Genomic DNA, 19,384 nt, shown 5'->3' with positions numbered 1-19,384 from the left:
CTTCAGAGTTGAGTAACGGTGGGGTCTTTGACAACAGAAAGCAGTGCAGCATTGAGTCTCAGCATGTTGTCCAGGTTGCCCGTTAACTGGTTAAAGTTATAATTGCATAGGGGACCTTGTTGGAATTTGGCACAGTTTAATGCGTAATTGAAGACTTGAATGTAACAGGTTTCCAGAACACCACAGATCAAAGAGTACCTTTATATACCAGCCTACTGCTAGGGTGTAGCTCATCTTCTGGAACATTCTTCTGCCTTTTGTCTGCAGAGTCTGAATTAGGAGACTGGCTTCTCAGGTGAGAATAAAGACTAGATGCTCTGGACCTGTCATCTCTTTGTCATCCTCTGGACTTAGGAAGAATCAAAATAATTCCTTTTTCGATGTAGGTAAGAATTTCTGAACTTGTTGGTGCTAAGAATTTTGCCAGGGGAAGAGGAAGTTCTTCCTTTTTGAAAAACTTGTATCAGGCACCTACTCTACACAGAGCAGCTATGAGTTCCCATGAGAAATTTGTTGTTGAACTGGAGAAATCAAGTTTTATTTTGAATTACTAATTAAGTATGATGAGATTTGGGAGCTTGCTGTTGGTACCTGAGTGACAGAAAATGTAAGAACACCCAGGCAGGGAATTCTAGTTCCAGTGACATTTATTTGATGTCAGATGGTCTTTTTTTTTTTTTTTTTTTTTTTTGGTCAGGTCGTGGGGCCTAAACTCTGGGCCTGGGCACTGTCCCTCAGCTCTTCAGCTCAAGGCTAGAGCTCTACCACTTGAGCCACAGCACCACTTCCGGCTTTTTTTTCTTTTTGCTTATGTGGTGCTGAGGAATCGAACCCAGGGCCTCATGCATGCAAGGCAAGCGCTCTGCCACTGAGCCACCTTCCCAGCCCTTGATGTCAGATGTTCTGTCTTAAGAAATCCTCTGCCAGCATCCTACGGCAGATAGCTTTTTCCTTCGTTTCCTGATATCTAGGAAAATCAAGCGCTCTCTTTAAAGTTTCAATAGAACCAAATAAATTCTGTCAAAAGACCAAAGGAAATGACATGTCCAAAAAGAAGTATGAATCTAAAAAAAAAACTCATCCATGATGACTATCATTTTTGGTTTTTCTTTCTAGTACTTCTTAAATCTCTACATATGTGATATCAATAAATGGGCACAATAATTATTTTTGTGTAATTGTTTCTAGAGATATTTTTTCTTTATTTTCCCACTCTGGATAAATTTCAATCACTGGTATAGCTCTTTCTTAGGATTTAAAGTGTTGTTGTTGGTTTTTTTTTTCCCTCTAGGATTTTGCTCATGTCGGATGCTGGCAACCCACCAAAATGTGTTGGCTCCCTTAGCTTGTCACAGTTTTTTGGTCAACAGCACTAGTTGACCAAAAAATGTTTATGTTTCAGTGTGTGCAGACATGAGCCTAAGATTGTGCTGAATGTACGCTGTTATACCTTTGTTATTCTACCTCCAACTCTACTTTCCTTCTTATTTTTAATGTAATATTGTTTTGGAAATGCTTTTAGGAGACTTCAGAAACGTGACACTTCAATTGGCATGAGACTTTTGGAGGTTTGAAACGGGTGTCTCTATCCTAGTCAGGTGCTTTTATTCTAGTAAATATTCTCATGTCCTTTAATAGATGGACTTGGAGTGATACTTACTCTTTAGGGGCTGCCACACCCAGCATCACAAAAGGGCTGGTTTGTAAACAACAGAAATGCATCTCTGACAGTTCTGGAGGCTGGGAAATCAAAGGTCAAAGGGCTAGCAGGGTGGGTGTCTGGCGATAGTGAGAAATGGATAGATGGTGTCTTCTTGTACTCTCCAAGGTATGTCCTCACATACCGCTCCTTCAATCTCCTTCATTGTATCACCTTCTCAGGAGTTAGGATTTTAGCACAGGAACTGAGGGAAGACACAGGCATTCAGATCATAGTTCCTTGTGGATCTATGACTCTTTGTGCTGTGCAGATGACATGACTAAATAACTGCTTACGTTAGTCCAAATCCTTGATATAATGATTACATCCTGGATGTATATAATCATTAAAAAGACATTTGTGGAGTTCTTACGATGGGCCAGAAAATGTGATAAGCATTGGGAAAGAAAGGAAAATTTAAGGCCCTAACCAGAGGAATTTGTAAGCTTACAAGAGGAATGATCATCCTTTGGTTCCAGGTTTCTAATAGAAGTCTAGAGATTACAGAAAAGATCACAATTAATTCTGCATGGGTGGAGTTCCCATAGGAGGAGTCAGTCAGATTAAAAAATGGCATTTTAGTGGCATTTGCAGGGAAATGGATGGAGCTAGAAGGAATCATGTTGAGCGAGATAAGCCAAGAGCAAAGAGACAAACGGTACATGGTCTCCCTGATAGGTGGATGTTAAATCCAAAATGTTAGGTGATACGACAAAATTAACAGGACTTAAGAAACAAAGAACTTCTGCTCATCTGGTCGAACCACTACTAAATATCCCCATGCTGCTGGTCACATGTATGGTGTATAACATGTGAACACCGTTATATGTTATAGACTGTGATAGACAATTTGCTCCAGGAAGGTTAGAATGAACTTGTGACTTTAACTGAGCATCATTAGTCCACAATACTGTGAAAATCGGGATTATGTAATCACTTAATCACAATCAAAAAAAAAAAAAAAGAACCTCGGGGAAGGTAGGGAGGGAAGGGATGGTAGGGGAAAAACAATGGAGGAGGTAACCATGTTCAATAGGAAGTGTACTCATTACCTCACTCATGTAACTGTAACCCTCTGTATAGTAGCTTTACAATAAAAAAAATGGCTAAAAAAATGGCATTTTAGTAAGATGTCGACAAAGGATTAAAACCAAGGTTTGAGAGTAAATAAGACGGAGAGAAGTCAGAGGTGGGAAAGCAGGTATTATGTTTAGGATGTGTTCTGTGGTCTTGTGTGGAGACTAACAACAAGTAAAATGACTAGACCCAACCTTTGCAGTTGAAATGTTATTGACAAGGGGTTGGAGATGTAGCTCAGTGGTAGAGTACTTGCTTAGCATGTGCAATGCCCTGGATTAAAATCTCCAGTACTGCATAAAATATTGTTCACAAAAACTATGTGAATTCTACCTGGCCCCAGCCTACAACCCCCTGTATACATTCAGAAACAACTTCCTGCTCAGTGAGGATTACTTTGCTAACTTGTGAAAGTTACAGCGCTTTCTCCTTGGATCAGAGGAGAATGAGGGGGAGAGGCTTCATCTCACACTCAACTGTCAGAAGTTTACACAATTTGATGTGTGAATCAATCACGCTTGGAACTTCAAAGCTTGAGAGAAGTAAGAACCCCATGATTGACCAACACTCAAGGCACGCAGGACACATGCAGACAATTCCTAAGTCCAAGCATTTCCCCGTATATGAAAGCAGCATGCCCCTAAAACTAGCACAAGCTCTTTGGAAGCAGCAGAAATAAAGTAAGACCAGCACTATTTGTTCAAGTATAGATTGTGTTTGCACATTCTATGGATGAGTGTTCTCAAAGATGAAACAAATAGGAAGAGAGCCCTGAACTCTGTGAATAGAGTTGGAAGTTAAAGTGAGCAGAGATGGAGCCAATTGGTATGTTTTCTATCACAGATTAATTATGTTCATACTCTCTCTCTCTCTCATACACACACACACACACACACACACACACACACACACACACACACACACACACACCTCAAACCTTAAATCATGTCAACAAACTGTCAGGAAAGTAGAAGATAAATGACTTTGGACAACTGAGACTTTGCCCTGACAAACAGGACTTTGAAAGATCCAGGTTTATGCCTAACTACCTGTGAATCTAACCAGCTGACCTTTCTTCATCATTCCTAACAAAAAGACACACGGGTAATCAAAGAACAGAAAAGAGTCAATTTTCTATCATCCTGTCCTGTCCAATGGCTCCTGTGCTATGTCCTTTAAGATCCTAGGAGCTCAAAGCTGAGTGGCAAAAGCCCTCTTTTGTGAAATCTCACCAGGCTTAGACAGAACACTTGATATCATCATTTGCCAGCACAGCCCTTTATTTGCCATTGTACTCAGCACTTTATGATTTTATTCTTGTAATAATTCCAATTTGACACTGTGGGTAGAAATGTTTAAATGATTTAATAATGCACTCCTGTGTTTAGGGATGGAACAAAGCTGGAGAACAATTGAGAACTGGGATTAAAGTGAATAGGTAGAATTCACAAATGACTTGGAAATAAAAACAAAAATAATGATTTTTATTTTGTGCTAGTCCTTGTGACTTGAACTAAGGTTCTGTGCTCTGTCATTTGCCTTTTATTTTGCTCAAGGCTTGCACTTTACCAATTGAGCCATGGCTCCACTTCTGGCTTTCTGGTGGTTAATTGGAGATGAGAGTCTCATGGACTTTCCTTCCCAGGCTGGCTTCAGACTATGATCTTCAGATCTCAGCCTCCTGAGTAGCTAAGATTACAGGCATGAGCTACTGGTGTCTAACTTCAGTTATACTCTTCGAAAATGCTGATATAGATAAAGAAATCCAGCCAATGTGGAGTTAAGTAACTTGCTCAATATTATACAGTGTCTACATATCAGAGTCAGGCTTTACATGCATAGAAACTTAATCAGAAAAGATAGTCACTCATTTTTTTTTTTTTTCGGTTGTGGGGCTGAACTCCTGGCCTGGGAGCTGTCCCTCAGCTCTTCAGCTCAAGGCTAGTGCTCTACCACTTGAGCCACAGTGCCACTTCCAGCTTATGTGGTGCTGAGGAATTGAACCCAGGGCCTTATACATGCAAGGCAAGCACTCTACCACTGAACCACCTTCCCAGCCCAGGTCACACATTCTTTAGAGACTAGATTAGGGTGACTTGTTGGAATGCTGGGTGTGATAAGAATGGAAACAAATATTTCTATAATGTTAAAAAATTAAATAATAGTAAAGCTAATTCCAGAAAGTGGCATCTCTATTCTATGAGGCCTATTATTTCTTGAAATTAGAGAATGGAAACTGAATGAAACAACAGGAATAGAGTTCTAGCCATTAATGCCTATCTGCCTGTTAAGTCCTCCAGCTATACTCACTCTGTTATGTTTCCTGACCCTCTCTTTAGGCTGATATACTTGCCAAGATGTTCCCTTTGCAAGGCCCACAGGCACTGCAGATGCTAGAGAAATCCCTAAGGAAGAGCCTCCCTGAGTCCTTGAAGGTAAGGTCATTCTCAAGGACAAAGGATTGATGATCTATCTGCTGGCCACAAAACAGCAGTGAATGAGCAAGAAGATCTGCTGACAGCTCTTCTGTGCCGGGCCCTCATCTTGTTGATTCTGGCTTAGTTGACATCAGCCCAGTGGAAGGCAGATGTGTTGCACCCATGTAATTGAAGAAGAAATGGGGGCTTGTTTGTATTGCTTGAGCAAAACTGTATTGATGGTGACTGGCAAAGCTATTCCTTGAATCTAGTAGGATCTTTGCTGCATCATGACTGAAAGCCACTCCTTATATTCTTCCTAGAATTATATGATAGAACACAGGAGAGTTTCCAGAGTTGCAAAGTTAGCAAAAATGAATACACGAATGTTTAATTTGTTTTCCTAAATAGTCACATGTCTGGTTAAGAGGTTGGCCGCATGACTCTTCCTTGGTCCTAGTAGTAAGGAATGTTTGTCGATTCTTCAATGATTATGTGTAATTTGGGGTAAGTAATTTCTTTTAGAATAGTCTAGTAGTATTATCTTTGGAAGCTTTATTTCATAATAACATATCGTAAGGAAAGTAGAATATTGTCAAATATAATATCTTTGTATCATATAAATAGTTACATATAATTAGATAGTTATTAGCTAAAGATGTTAATTTTCCCAAAAGACAACAGGGGCTCAAAATACATGAGACTAGTGGTGAATTAACTGAAAGGAAGAAATTAGATAAGCCCACAAGAATTATTAAAAGCTTCAACACTCCTATAGCAAAGTTGAAAACATGTAGCACATGGAAGATTTAAACAACATAGGAACCAACTCAAATTGATATTTAAAACAAAATCTCCTCACCAGTAACAGAATATGTTTTATATTCAAATAGTCATACAATATTCACCAAACTAACTAGAATGTTTGCAAATATTTCCAACCACAGCTAAATAAGCTTCAAAGTCACAAAGAATGTTAGAATATGTCAGTTTAGTGAAAAAGAAAATATAATATTTTAATGTGTGAGATGAAATTGATAATTGAGAAATAGATAGCATTAATTGCGTATATGAAAAAAAGGTTGCTGGGTACGGGTGGCTCCTGCGTGTAATCCTAGTTACTCAGGAAGCTGAGATCTGAGGATCATGGTTTGAAACCAGCCTGGGCAGCAAAGTCTGTGAGACTCTTCTCTCCCATTAACCACCAAAATGCCAGAAGAGGAGCTGTGGCTCAAGGGGTAGAGTGAGTGGAAGCCTTAAACAACACCAAAAAACCAAAATCCAAAAAACCAAATGCAGGGATAGCACCTAGTTCCTAAATTCAAGACCCAAGACAAGCACAAAAATAAGTGAGAGAGAAAAATATTTTAAATAAGCGATTTTAAGCAGGTATCAGTTTCTCCCACCCATAATCCTATCTACTCAGGAGGCTGAGACCTGAGGATGACAGTTCAAACCCAGTCCCGGAAATAAAGTCCATGAGATGCTGATCTCCAGTGTGCTATTCAGAAAAAGCCAGAGTGGCACTGTGGCTCAAAGTGGTAGAGCAATGTTCTTGAGCAAAAGAGTTCAGGGAAAGGGCTCAGGCCCCCAGTTCAAGCCCTGCTACTGTCCGGAAAAGAAAAGAAAGAAAGAAATTTTAGTTTCTTTGTTTAAAACTAGGAAAAGATGTGTAAATTTTAGCAAGGAGACTAGAAGAAATCCAGGAATTTTGAATAGAGAGAAACAAGAACGAAAACTAGGCACTCAACATTTGTTTCTTTGAAAGAGTTCAATAATGGTTGTTGATAATGGTTGTAATCAACCCTGATGAAGAAACAGAGAAGACAAAGATGCCCCATACCAATATCAAGAATGAAATAGAGGGTATTACAGTATATGCAACAGATTAATATTAGAGATACAATAAGGATATACTCCTATCAACACCATAGTCATAGATTTCACAATGTATTCTGGGAAATGCACAAATTACCAAAGGTCATCTGAAGAAAAATAGACAACTTTAATTGCCCTACAACTACAAATGAAAATATTCTACCAAAGAAAATTCCATATCCAAATGGCTTCATTGGCAAATTTCTTCAGCACACGTAAGAAAGAAATAATCCAAGTTCTACACAAACACTTTCAGGAAAGAACAGAGGAGTCAACACTGACAAGTCCATTTTATACAGCCAGAATTACCCTGAAAACTAAACTAGGAATAACTTTAATGAGAAAACTACAAGCTGGCATGGTGATACATACCTTTAGTCCCCATATCACAAGAAAAGGAGAGGGGCCAAAGGGGAGGAGAGAGAGAGAGAGAGAGAGAGACAGAGACAGAGACAGAGACAGAGAGACAGAGACAGAGAGAGACAGAGACACAGAGACAGAGAGAGAGACAGAGAGACAGACAGAGAGAGACAGAGAGAGACAGAGACAGAGATAGAGAGAGACAATATCTCAATCATCGAACTTATATCTATCTAGAATCCATCTTCGTATTAACAAACACAAATGCAAAAATAATTTTTAAAAGTATCAAGTCAGATATAGTAATATGTAAAAAGAATAACACATCATAACTACTAGGTATTTATCTGGAGAATTCAAGGAAGCATCAATGTTCAAAATTCAAACAGTATGAGTCACCCTATGAACAAAGTAATGAAGGAAAAAAAACACATTTGATCATTTCTTGATCAGGACAGAAAAAGCAGCAGGTAAAATTTAATATTCTTCATGATTACAAAACTGTCAGAAAGCTAGGACACAAAAGGGAATCTTACAGTCAACCCTCAACAAAGCATGTGGGCAAAATGCACAGTTAATATCATTAAATAGTGAAAGATTGATCATTTCCTTCAGAATAGACTGCCAGGTGAACTGTCTTCCCTCATTCTCTTTATACCTCATGACACTGGTTCTAGCCAATATAAAAATCAAGGAAAAGAAGTATTAGGAATATATATATGTATATGTATATATATATTGTGATTGGAAAGAAATACAGCAGTCTATTCATAAATTGTCTAAGGTATATAATCCTCAGGATTCTACACACTAATATTTAAAATGCAAGTAAGCTGACCAAGATGGCAGGATTTGAGATCAATATGCAAAACAGCAGAAATTACTTACCTGTTTAATTCAAATTTAATCTCTATGTAAAAGTAAGATTCTATACCATTTTGCAATAACACTCCTCATAAAGTACCCTCCAAACTTTAGGTCTGAGCCCCTGTTAATTTACATTTGTTGTTAAGACCTCATATTTCTGGACTGTTGCAGCAATGTGAGGTTGATGTGTTTAGTTATTATGCTGATGTCAAGTGGACCGGGAATAGCACATTCTTCCCTTGGGTTGACTTTTGCTGGCACTCCAACACATTGTTTGTGGACTAAGCCATAGACACTTTGTGTCATACCAAGTCCCTGATACATCTGACTGCAGATTCATAGCTCAGCTGTTTAGAAGGCAGAGTCCAGAATTGCATTTCTCTAACTCAACAAATTCACTCTTTCCTGGGCCACATTGTACAAGTTCAACAACTGTGCTTCTTTAAAATTTTTGCATGTAAAACAAGTAAGATCCTAAAGTCAATATTTTGGCTAGACCTATCTACCCTCATACTCATGAAAGTTTCAGGTAGAGAAATATGTGTCTAGTCCAGCCTGAAGGAGAGGCTGTCTCAAGAGTGAATTCTGGTTTCTCTTGCATGCATACTCTATGGCTGCCATAAGCAAAGAAAGGAAGAGGGATTTGCACTCATGTTTGCCTTCTTGAAGTACTTATGAACATCACTGGTCCAAATTCAAATGTTCGAATAAAGTAATCACATTTACCCCCAAATACATGGAGCTTCCATTGATGATGAAACATTTGCGAAGGTCTTATAAATTTAGTAAGGTCAAAGTTCTTATTTTACCATAGTCTTTCACATAAACACTTCAGGAAGGAAGATACAGTATCTTTACATTAGGTTTAGTCTGTGATCATCAAAATGTGTGTTGAATTTCATTGATCCTTGATTGTGGACATCCAGGCGTGAACTGAGGTGCTGTGTTTCCAACTGTACGTGGGTTCTGAGGAGCACCCTGGTGTACACTGCTGCGCCTTCTCAGCCCCCTGACTACAGCCCCTTTCCAGTTAGGAGGAGCGCATCTTCAGAGTCTCACTGTTCCTCTTAGGGGCACTGGTGCTCCATAAAGTTACTGCACAGGCACTGTGTGATTTCTGTCTTGCGCGTTCTGTCCTTATGAGATAAGTAGGAGATAAGTTTTTTTGTTTTTGTTTTGTCTGTCGTGAACTCTGGGCCTGGATATTGTCCCTCAGCGATTCAACTCAAGGTTAGCGCTCTACCACGTGAGCCATAGGGCCACTTTGGGCTTTTTCTACTTATGTGGTGCTGAGGAATCGAATCCAGGGCCTCATGTATGCACTCTACTACCACTGAGCCACCTTGCCAGCCCAATAGGAGGTAACTTTTACAGAAAGTAATTTATATACATGACAAAAGGACATTTTTTTTAGGAGTCAGATGGCTTTGACACAGAAGTGATCCTTGAATTTGTTATTGTAGGCATAGATATACATATATATATATATGTATATGTAATTTTTTTTCTTTTTATGCTGGTCGTGGGCCTGGGCACTGTCCCTCAGCTCTTCAGCTGAAGGCTTGTGCTCTACCACTAGAGCCACAGCACCACTTCTGGCTTTTTCTATGTTATGTGGTGCTGAGGAATTGAACCCAGGGCCTCCTGCATGCAAGGCCAGCACCCTACCACTGAGCCACCTTCCTAGCCCTGTAGGTATATTTTTAATAACATAAGCAAAAATGGTCCTTGAAGAATTAAAGGATATTGAAGTAATCTGAAATAAGAGGTAATAAATTAAATTATATATTATGTATTACAATATATATACTATATAATATAATAAATATTCTGCAGGGCTTGGGGATTTAGTTCAGGGGAAGAGTGCTTGCCTAGCAAAGTACAAAGGCCTGAGACTAGACCTCAGCACCAAAAATTTAAACAAAGAAAAAAAAAATCAGACCTGAGGGGCTGGGAAGATGGCTCAGTGGTAGAGCGCTTGCCTTGCATGCATGAGGCCCTGGGTTCGATTCCCCAGCAACACATAAGCAAAAAGAAAAAAAGCCGGAAGTGGCGCTGTGGCTCAAGTGGTAAAGTGGTAGCCTTGAGCTGAAAAGCTGAGGGACAGTGCCCATGCCGAGTTCAGGCCCCACAACCGGACCCCCCCCAAAAAAAATCAGACCTGAGGCCTGATTACATAGGTTTGTATTAATTGGTGCAGAAATAGGTTCACATATAGTTTATGCTGAAAAATAGATTTTAAGCTAGTGTTTATTAGGTAATCTTATTGTGTATGTCAATATATGGAAGAAAATGGAAGGGCATAAAAATAAATTCTGCACTATAAGAGTGATTATTTTATTTATCTGGATATTTAGCTATATGCATGTATACACATACATGATATATAGCATATTGACATGTACATGTATACATATGGACATGTATATATTATATGGATACAATATATGTGTATATTACATATGTTATACATATGTATGTTATATAAATATATATTTGCAATATATGTATATATGCCATATAGTATTCTCATGACTTCATCCAAAAATCTGTTTGTGCTGAGGATTAGAAAACAACCTAAAACTGGAGCTAAATGTCCCCTCAGTAACATACCATGATTCTCACAGAAGTAAGCCTCTTTCTGGTAAAGAAAAAAATAAGAAAGAACCAGGCACTTTCCTGTTCCTGTGTTGTGTGTTGATCTCCCACTGTGTTGCAACATTACAGGTGTATAGTACCATCTTCCTCATGAACCAGGGAAACCCATTCAAGTTAAAGGCCCTGGTGGACAAGAGGCCTGATTACAATACTGTGGTTGTTCGTCCTCAGGAGCAGGTCAGTGGTCTGGTGTAGAATGAATTCGACCCTGTGTTTGTATTAGCCTTGAGCTGAAGAGCTGAGGGACAGTACCAGGTCCCACCACTGACAAAAAAAATACACATGCAAAGTGAAATTTTGTGCATGCAAAATAGGTAAAGGTTAATCTTAAATATTATTTGGTATACAATATTGGCAAAAATGTAAACATATAGTACTTTTAAATGGCAAATGAGTAGACAATCACTATTTTTGTGAATACATATGGAAATATGTATTCATGAGAGGTAAAACAAATTCTGAATACTCCAACTCTAAAATGATGTTTTTTTTCTCCTAGAGAAAAATACTATCTACCTATCTATAGATCTCTATATCTGTAGATACGTATACACATGGATATGGATGTATATTATATGTATGCTATAGATTATAAGTGTATATATTATATAAATGTGTATTTGCAATATATGTATATCTGTCATGTAATACACACATATCATATATTTACACAGATATTATATGTATGGTATTCTCATGACTGCATCCAAAAATCAATTTGTGTTTGAGATGATGAAGCAACCTATATCTGTAGATAAAGAGGGATCTATAGAGAACAATTTCAAAGCCAGCTGGACAGGGAAAGTTTGTAGGAGTCTTATAACCAATTAACCACCAAAAAGTCAGAATGGATGTATAGGCCACGTAGTAGGACACCAGCCTTGAGCAAAAAAGCTAAAGGACAACACCCAGTCCCCAAGTTCAAGTCCCAGTAGCACAAACAAAAACATGCTAATTTTTCCTAGTATTATTGTTGAGTTGGTGGTGAGGGAATTGAGCGGGTTGTTCAGGAAAATTGTGAGTATAACAAAGCCAAGTCAACTTGACTTCATGATGAACACAGTTCAGGAGTAGAGATAAGATGTGAAAAATATGCATATTTAAGTTGGTACCACAGCAGAATGATAAGATGCAAGGAAATACTGAAATTCCTTGGTATAAGCAATTTGATGTTTTCCATGTCACCCATCCAACAGATGAGAGATGACCATGATAATTTCACCAACACCTACCAAATCTACTCCAAGGAGCCCAAGAGCTGTTACAAGTTCCTTAGTGCATCAGATGTCATCAACTGGGAACAACATTTGCAGATTCAAAGTAAGGGTAGGGAGGTGTGTGGAGTCTGCCTGTGGTTTGTTTACATCTGTATGGTCATTTTCCAAATGATGGCCTTCCTTCTACCAAACTAGCAAACTTCTCAATCTAATCTAATCTAATTTCAATCTAATGATCATTTCCTCTTGCTTAGACAACACAGAACAACTCAAATTGCTTATACCAAAGGATTTCAATGCTTCCTTGCATTTGATTGTCCTTTGATTTCCTAGACTTTGGTTTTGGTTTCTTTCCATCAATGGAGTAGATTGCCAATGCTACAGACTATGGGGTTGTTCAAAGGAACTGTGGGGGAAGGTAATTTCTTGTTGGCTGAGGAGCCGTGGTGTATTCTGATCACAAGTTCAGAATGTCTTGAAATAGCTGGGTGTGGAACCAAAGTTTGTCCTCTGGGCTTCCATTCCTGGAATTAGAGTCACATTTTACTGTGCCCCCAAACACCTTGTAGGTCACCAGGGATGAACACTGGCTATAGTTCTGAGCATGCACACTGTAGTCAGACTCCTGAGGGGGACATTCTTCCTCAGCTTCTTGCTTTGTGAGTTTTGGGCAAGTCACTCAATTTATCTAGTGCTCAGTGTTTTTCAAATAAGGGCAGATAATTTGAAAAAACACACATAAAAGAGGGTTAGTGCAAGTATGAAGTGGGGGGTATATAATCATGTGCACACACAAGGTCAACCATTATTTAAATGCCATTTCTCCTTGGGCTTCACAGGCATATGGTAGGTTTTCAGTATTCTATTTTACGTAAGAGGAACATGTCTTTGTCCACAGCTGTACCATTGGTGACAACACTAAAGGTAAGATGATCTGATGTTCATTTATGCATACTTGCATTGGGCCACTGAGTTTTTGGTCAAGGCTAGTGCTCTACCACTTCAGCCACCATTACACTTCCCACTTTTTGGAGGTAGTTCATTGGAGGTAAGAGCCTCATGGACTTTCTTGGTTGGCTTGGCTTTGAAACCTTGAGTCTCAGATTTCAACCTGTTGAGTAGCTAGGATTATACACATTAGCTACTGGCACCTGGCCACTTCTTATATTTTTCTATATGCTTCCTTCTCCACTCTAATCTAGGTTCACAGTCCAGCCTGGAGGAAGTGACACAATATCTTGCAGCTGCTAATTTGTCCAGGGTGAAGAAAACACAACGCCTTCTCTACATGATGCCTAAGACGGCACAGCGGCTGCTGCCATTCCTGGTGACCACTTAGACTTCATGTGGTAACTCAGGCAGACCCAAGGCCATGTGAGTTTAAAGATAGCTCTCTCCTAAAGCCACAGGAAGTGGTTCTGACTCCCTCCTTGAGCTCATGCTCGCCTCCCTACCCAATGTTCATCTTTTAGTATGTAACATGGATTATGTTACATCATACTTTTGTAACATACTGATCCTTGTAGTATGTAGTTATGTTACATACTGATCCTTGCAGTATGTAGTGTGGATTATGTCATTCATCTGCTTAAAAGCCACCCATGGTTTTCATCTCACCTTGGATGGAATCCATACTCTTTTATGGTCCCCACGAGGTGAGAATCCATCACCTCTGCGGCTTCATCTTGATTGTGTGTGTGTGTGTGTGTGTGTGTGTGCGCGCGCACGCGCACGCAAACATGTATCAGGGCTTGAACTCAAGGCCTCACACTCTTGCTTGGCTTTTTTCTTTTTTCTCAAGGCTGGCATTGTAGCATTTGAACCACAGTTTTACTTCCACATTTCTGGTGGTTACTTGGAAATGACTTTCCTGCTCAGGCTGGCTTTGAACTGTGATCCTCTGATCTCAGCCTCCTGAGTAGCTAGGATCGCTTGTTTTCTGCCTCTTGCTCTCTCCTACCTGCAGCTTGGCCTTCCTGCTATCTGGTTCTCACACATGCACACGCGCCTTTCTGTGACTAGATTTGCTCTATGCTTGCCTAAAATGTCCTTTCTTCTGGTCTCCACCTGTTTACCCTTTTATTTTGCCACTCATACTCTCTCCAATTTCCTATCCTTTGACAGTTCTTTTCAGAGTGCTAAAACCAGCCACGATTGATTTCTTTGTTATAAAACCTAACTTTAATTTTCTTCATTGCACCCAAAGTGGCTTATTTTGATATGCATCTACCTGTTTGTTTGTTTTTTTTTGGAGTCTTCTTGCTAACTTTAAAGTACTTAATAGTTGGTATCCTCTTTCTATTATCTCAGGGTCCCCAACAAGCAGAAGAATTTCAAATGAGGGAAGTCATGGAGCCAATGTTTCTTTGGGTCTGGCTTTCCTCACTTAATGATTTTTTCCAAGTCTTTCCATTTCCTTATGAATGGGGACAATGCCATCCTTTCTGATGGAAGCATAGAATTCCATTGTGTATATATACCACATTTTCTTGATCCATTCATCTACTGAGGGGCATCTAGGTTGGTTCCATATTTAAAGTATGGTACATAATGCTGCAATGAACATAGTTGTGCTGGTAACTTTAGTGCGGCCTTGCTTGTGATCATTTGGGTAAATGTCCAGGAGTGGGATTGCGGGATCATAGGAGAGTTCTATGTTTAGTCTTTTGAGGAACCTCCATACTGCCTTCTAGAGTGGTTGAACCAGTTTACATTCCACCAACAGTGTATAGTGTTCCCTTTTGGCCACATTCCTGCCAGTATCTATTATTATTTGTTTTCTTGTTAATGGCCATTCTAACTGGGATGAGGTGGAATCCCAATGTGGTTTTGATTTGCATTTCTTTTATGGTCAGAGATGTTGAACATTTCTTCATGTGTTTATTGATTATTCTTATTTCTTCTCCAGAGAAGTCTCTTTTTAATTCTTTAGCCCACTTATTAATGGGGTGGTTGTTTGAGGATTTGTTATTGGGAGGTTTAATTTTGTGTGCTCTAGGTATGTTTTTGATATGAGGCACTTGTCTGTTGTATAACTAGTGAAGATTGTCTCCCAATCTGTGGGCTATTTATCTTTCTGGCTGTCTGCAGTTTAATGCGGTCCTATTTATCCAGCCTTTCTTTGAGTTGTTGGGCTTCTGGATCTTTATTTAGAAAGTTTCGACCTCTAATGTATCCTTATTCAATAGTTCAATAGCTATGTACATATGGCCATATAAAATGATGCTAACTGAAATGAGCTCCAAGACATGAAATTAAGAGGTTTAGAGGTTTTATTTTTATTTTTATTTTTTAAAGATACAGTGTGAAGTTATTTTGTTTTTATCTCCCCTTCATTTTTTTTTTTTCCATTTGGTTTATCCCCTGTTGTCATTGTTTTTTATTTTGGTACCCTGTGTCTTGTATGTATGTTTATCTGATCTGGGGAAAGGAAGGAGAATAACAAAATGGTGAGACAAAGAGTACAATAGCAATACAACAGCAATACTCACAAGATACTATGTTGGAAATGAACTTTACTCCTTTTGGGGAGGAGAGCCAAGGGAGTAGTAGGAGGGAAAGTGGGAGAAAGACAGGGAAGGGGTAACAATGTTTGGTAAGAAATGTACTCATTACCTTACATAATTATAACCCCTTTATACATCATCCTTACAATAAATATTTTAAAAAAAGAAACACATATTTCATGAGTCTGCTTCACAGAGAAAATATTTTCCAAAAAAAAGATCAGTTAAGCAAATTGCATATTTTCCTTCATCCATTTTTAGCGTCATACTGAGTAGAGCTGGAAACATTACTGGAATTTGATCTGCAGAGGCTCAGTCCCCCCTGGCCTTCTGTGTGTTAATGTGTACTGAACAGCTTTATATTCCCAGTGTGAAGTGCCTTGGAGCCCAGAGAGCATCTCCTGCTGAAACTCTCCTGAATTCACAATCCCTTTAATTCACCTTGAGATAATCAAGGTAGGAAATGTTTCTTCTGTTTCCTTAGGGAAAACATATTCTGAGGGTGGAGTGGTTTGAACACCATGCAGTCATTGAAGGATAGAACTGGGGTTTGAGTTCAGGTTCTCTAGTTCTATATCCTCAGCTCTTTTTAGAATCCTTCCTGACAGCCATTTATGTGCTTTAAGGATCTTCACATCTCATCAGCTCTTCATACCATTGATATCATATCAACTTTCCCATGTCTTCAACAAGTGTCCAAAAACCCTGCATACCAGCACTTCCCACTCCGTGATTCTACAATCTGGATTTACTGCTTGCTAGTCAGTGCTTTGGGACATTTATTTATTTTCTGTTTACTAAGTTTTCTCATGTATTCAGTGAGCATGACAGAACCTGTCTCATTTATGTGGAGGGTCACAGCAATGTGAAAAAGAACAGTACTGGCTTTGTGGAATATCTCTACAATCTTCTGTACTTGTAACAGAGTCATTCGTTTTTTTTTTTTTTTTTGGTTCGGTTGTGGGGCCTGATCTTTGGGCCTGGGTGCTGTCCCTCAGCTCTTCAGCTCAAGGCTAGCGCTCTACCACTTAAGCCACAGCGCCACTTCTGGCTTTTTTCTTTTTGCTTATGTGGTGCTGAGGAATCGAACCCAGGGCCTCATGCATGCAAGACAAGCGCTCTACCACTGAGCCACCTTCCCAGCCCCAACAGAGTCATTCTTTAACATTCATTTCTGTCTTGACCAAAGTACCATTCATATATTCCAACTTGTGCAAGAAGAAATGGAAGCAGAGAGACATCATCTAATAGCGCATACTTATGCATCTCACCTGAATGTAGAGAGTACTGTACCATGACTTCTGTTCCTACTTATCTCTCAATAGAAGTTGAGGGGGGGGGTGGGATAAATGGAATGCTTCACAGTGTACCTTGTGTTTTGGACTGTTACCCCTCCCCCCCAATTTTTCTCAATAGTAACCAAGAGCTGTTTAAACTTGAGTTACTGGATGTTAGCCATGCGGCCTTGGTGTTTCAGTTCTGGGCTGAGAAGCCAGAGATTCATCAAGCGCTGTATCCAGACCTTCCCTTCTACCTGTGTTGTTGGACCTGAGGGCACTCCTGTGTCCTGGGCCCTGATGGACCAGACTGGAGAGATCTGAATGGGTGGCACTGTGCCCAAGTACTGGGCCCAAGGTCTCAGCTCCTGTCCTTTATGTCCAGAGTCTGTCCGTGGAAACACTTAGCTTCCCTGCATATAAGAAGACAGGCAGATCCAACAAAATTGAAAAACTCTGAACCTTCTTCTCCCCAAGCCGTGTGATTTGAATCAGTGGATCTGTGAACCCCTATGAAGCTGGCTCTGAACAATCAGGCTGAATTAGGTGGGCTGTTTAATAATCATGCTAGATATTGCATATGTAAATAAATATTGCATGCCATGTGATATTAGCTGGGCACAACCCCCGTGAGTTTTATTATTTTTAAAGTAAATCTTACCGAATGTCTCCCAAAGAGCTGCTTGGGAGTACATACAGATTGATTATTGTAAAGCAAATGAACAGACACATTATCTGACACTCTTGCCTGCTTGTTCTGTTTGTGCAAGAAGACCTGCTTAGATCTCATTCAGCATGGATCTTACATGCAGTACAGTTCTGGTCCAGTTCATCCCTGGATATGTTAATTCCACTGTTCATCCTACTGTGTCAGATCCTCTGATCACACACCCCTCCCTTCCCTGCTGTCTACTGTTTTAAAATTATTTTAGATCCCACATATGTGAACTGGTACAATGTGTGTGTGTGTGTGTGTGTGTGTGTGTGTGTGTGTGGTTTAGTTCACTTAGCACAACAGGTGTTGTGCCAAGGCTGGCAGGATCTTGTTCCTTTTAGGTTTGAATAATACCCCAATGCATATATATACCAAGCCATAGTTTCTTCATCTATTTGTCTGTCAACAGACACTTTGGTTGTTTCAGTAAGGCTAGAGGCACCTCCCCCCCCGCCATTTTCTCCTGCTTTTTCCCCTACAGAGACCCTGGTCTCCCAAAGTTGTCTAGTTCATTTCCAGCAGAGTGTCTAGTGAGTATCACTGTTGCATTGGTGCACGCTTTGTCCCACTGGCTCTGTGATTCCCTTCCCCCAATCAGAGAAACTTGTATTCAAGACAAAGGGCACAGAAATGAAAAGCAGTGACATCAGGGAATAAACCAAATGGAAAAAACGAAAGAAAAAAAGAAATAACTGCAAATAGTACAATAAAAAAACCTTGTTTCCATTTCTTGGAGTTCATTTCAATACGCATCAATCAGCATCATTTTATATGGTCATAGGCATATACGTATACATTGCGCTATTGTTGGCCTCTCCTAAGAATATTCTAGACATATTCTAGTTACTATGGATGAGTGAGACCAGCAGCAATGATCTTGGTGAAGTGATCATTTTACCTCTTGTGTGTAAAAGGACAAAAGGGAATTGAGTTATGTAGTAATCTTATTTTAAATTTCTCTATAATTCCCTAAGCAAATTTTTTACAATGAGTCTATCAATCTACGTTTCTACCAACAGCGTACACGAGTTTCCTTTCACCACTTTTGTAAACACTTGTTGTCTCTTCATTTGTGAGTCAAATGTTGGTTGTAATGAATATCTCAATGTGGTTTTGATTTGCATTTTCCTGATTTTAATGACATTGAACACTTTCAGTCTTCCTGTTGGCCATATTTTGAGTCTTCCCCCTCCCCATTTCACTATCTTTCTTTCTACATTTTAATTAATATAAGTGTGCATGTGTCCCACCTGTATATTGATTTATACTTGATAGGTACCCAAGAATAGTATAATAGGGTTATACTATTTAGCTTTTTGATGAACTTCATACTGATTTCCTAGCAGTTTCACTAGTTTGCTTTCCTACCAGCAGCGTTTGAGGGTCTGAATCCTCCCCAATAATAGTGTTTTTTGTTTTCTTTTTTTTTTATTTTTTTATCTTTTATTTTTGCTTATGTGGTGCTGAGGAATCGAACCCAGGGCCTCTGGCATGCAAGGCAAGCGCTCTACCACTGAGCCAACTTCCCAGCCCCATGTTTTTTGTTTTCTTGATACTAACTGCACTAACTAAAATGAGATGGAATCTTAGTGTAGTTTGGCTCCACATAACTTTATGGCTCAGGATGTTGAATATTATGTTGTTTATCGGCCATTTGTATTCCTTCGGAGGACTGGTTAACTCCTGTTGCTCACTTATTACCTGGATTATTTG

General features: G+C 39.4%; 1 pseudogene; it reads left to right on the top strand.

Moving 5' to 3' along the window:
- Positions 1-347: 347 nt before the first annotated feature.
- Positions 348-17,472, top strand: LOC122104905 (annotated as a pseudogene).
- Positions 17,473-19,384: the final 1,912 nt, after the last annotated feature.

Source organism: Dipodomys spectabilis, unplaced genomic scaffold (genome assembly GCF_019054845.1).
Source record: "Dipodomys spectabilis isolate Male_0828 unplaced genomic scaffold, ASM1905484v1 ptg000030l, whole genome shotgun sequence".
Classification (NCBI taxonomy): domain Eukaryota; kingdom Metazoa; phylum Chordata; class Mammalia; order Rodentia; family Heteromyidae; genus Dipodomys; species Dipodomys spectabilis.
Note: the sequence above shows the minus strand (reverse complement) of the source record. Positions and strands in the feature narration are given on the sequence as shown.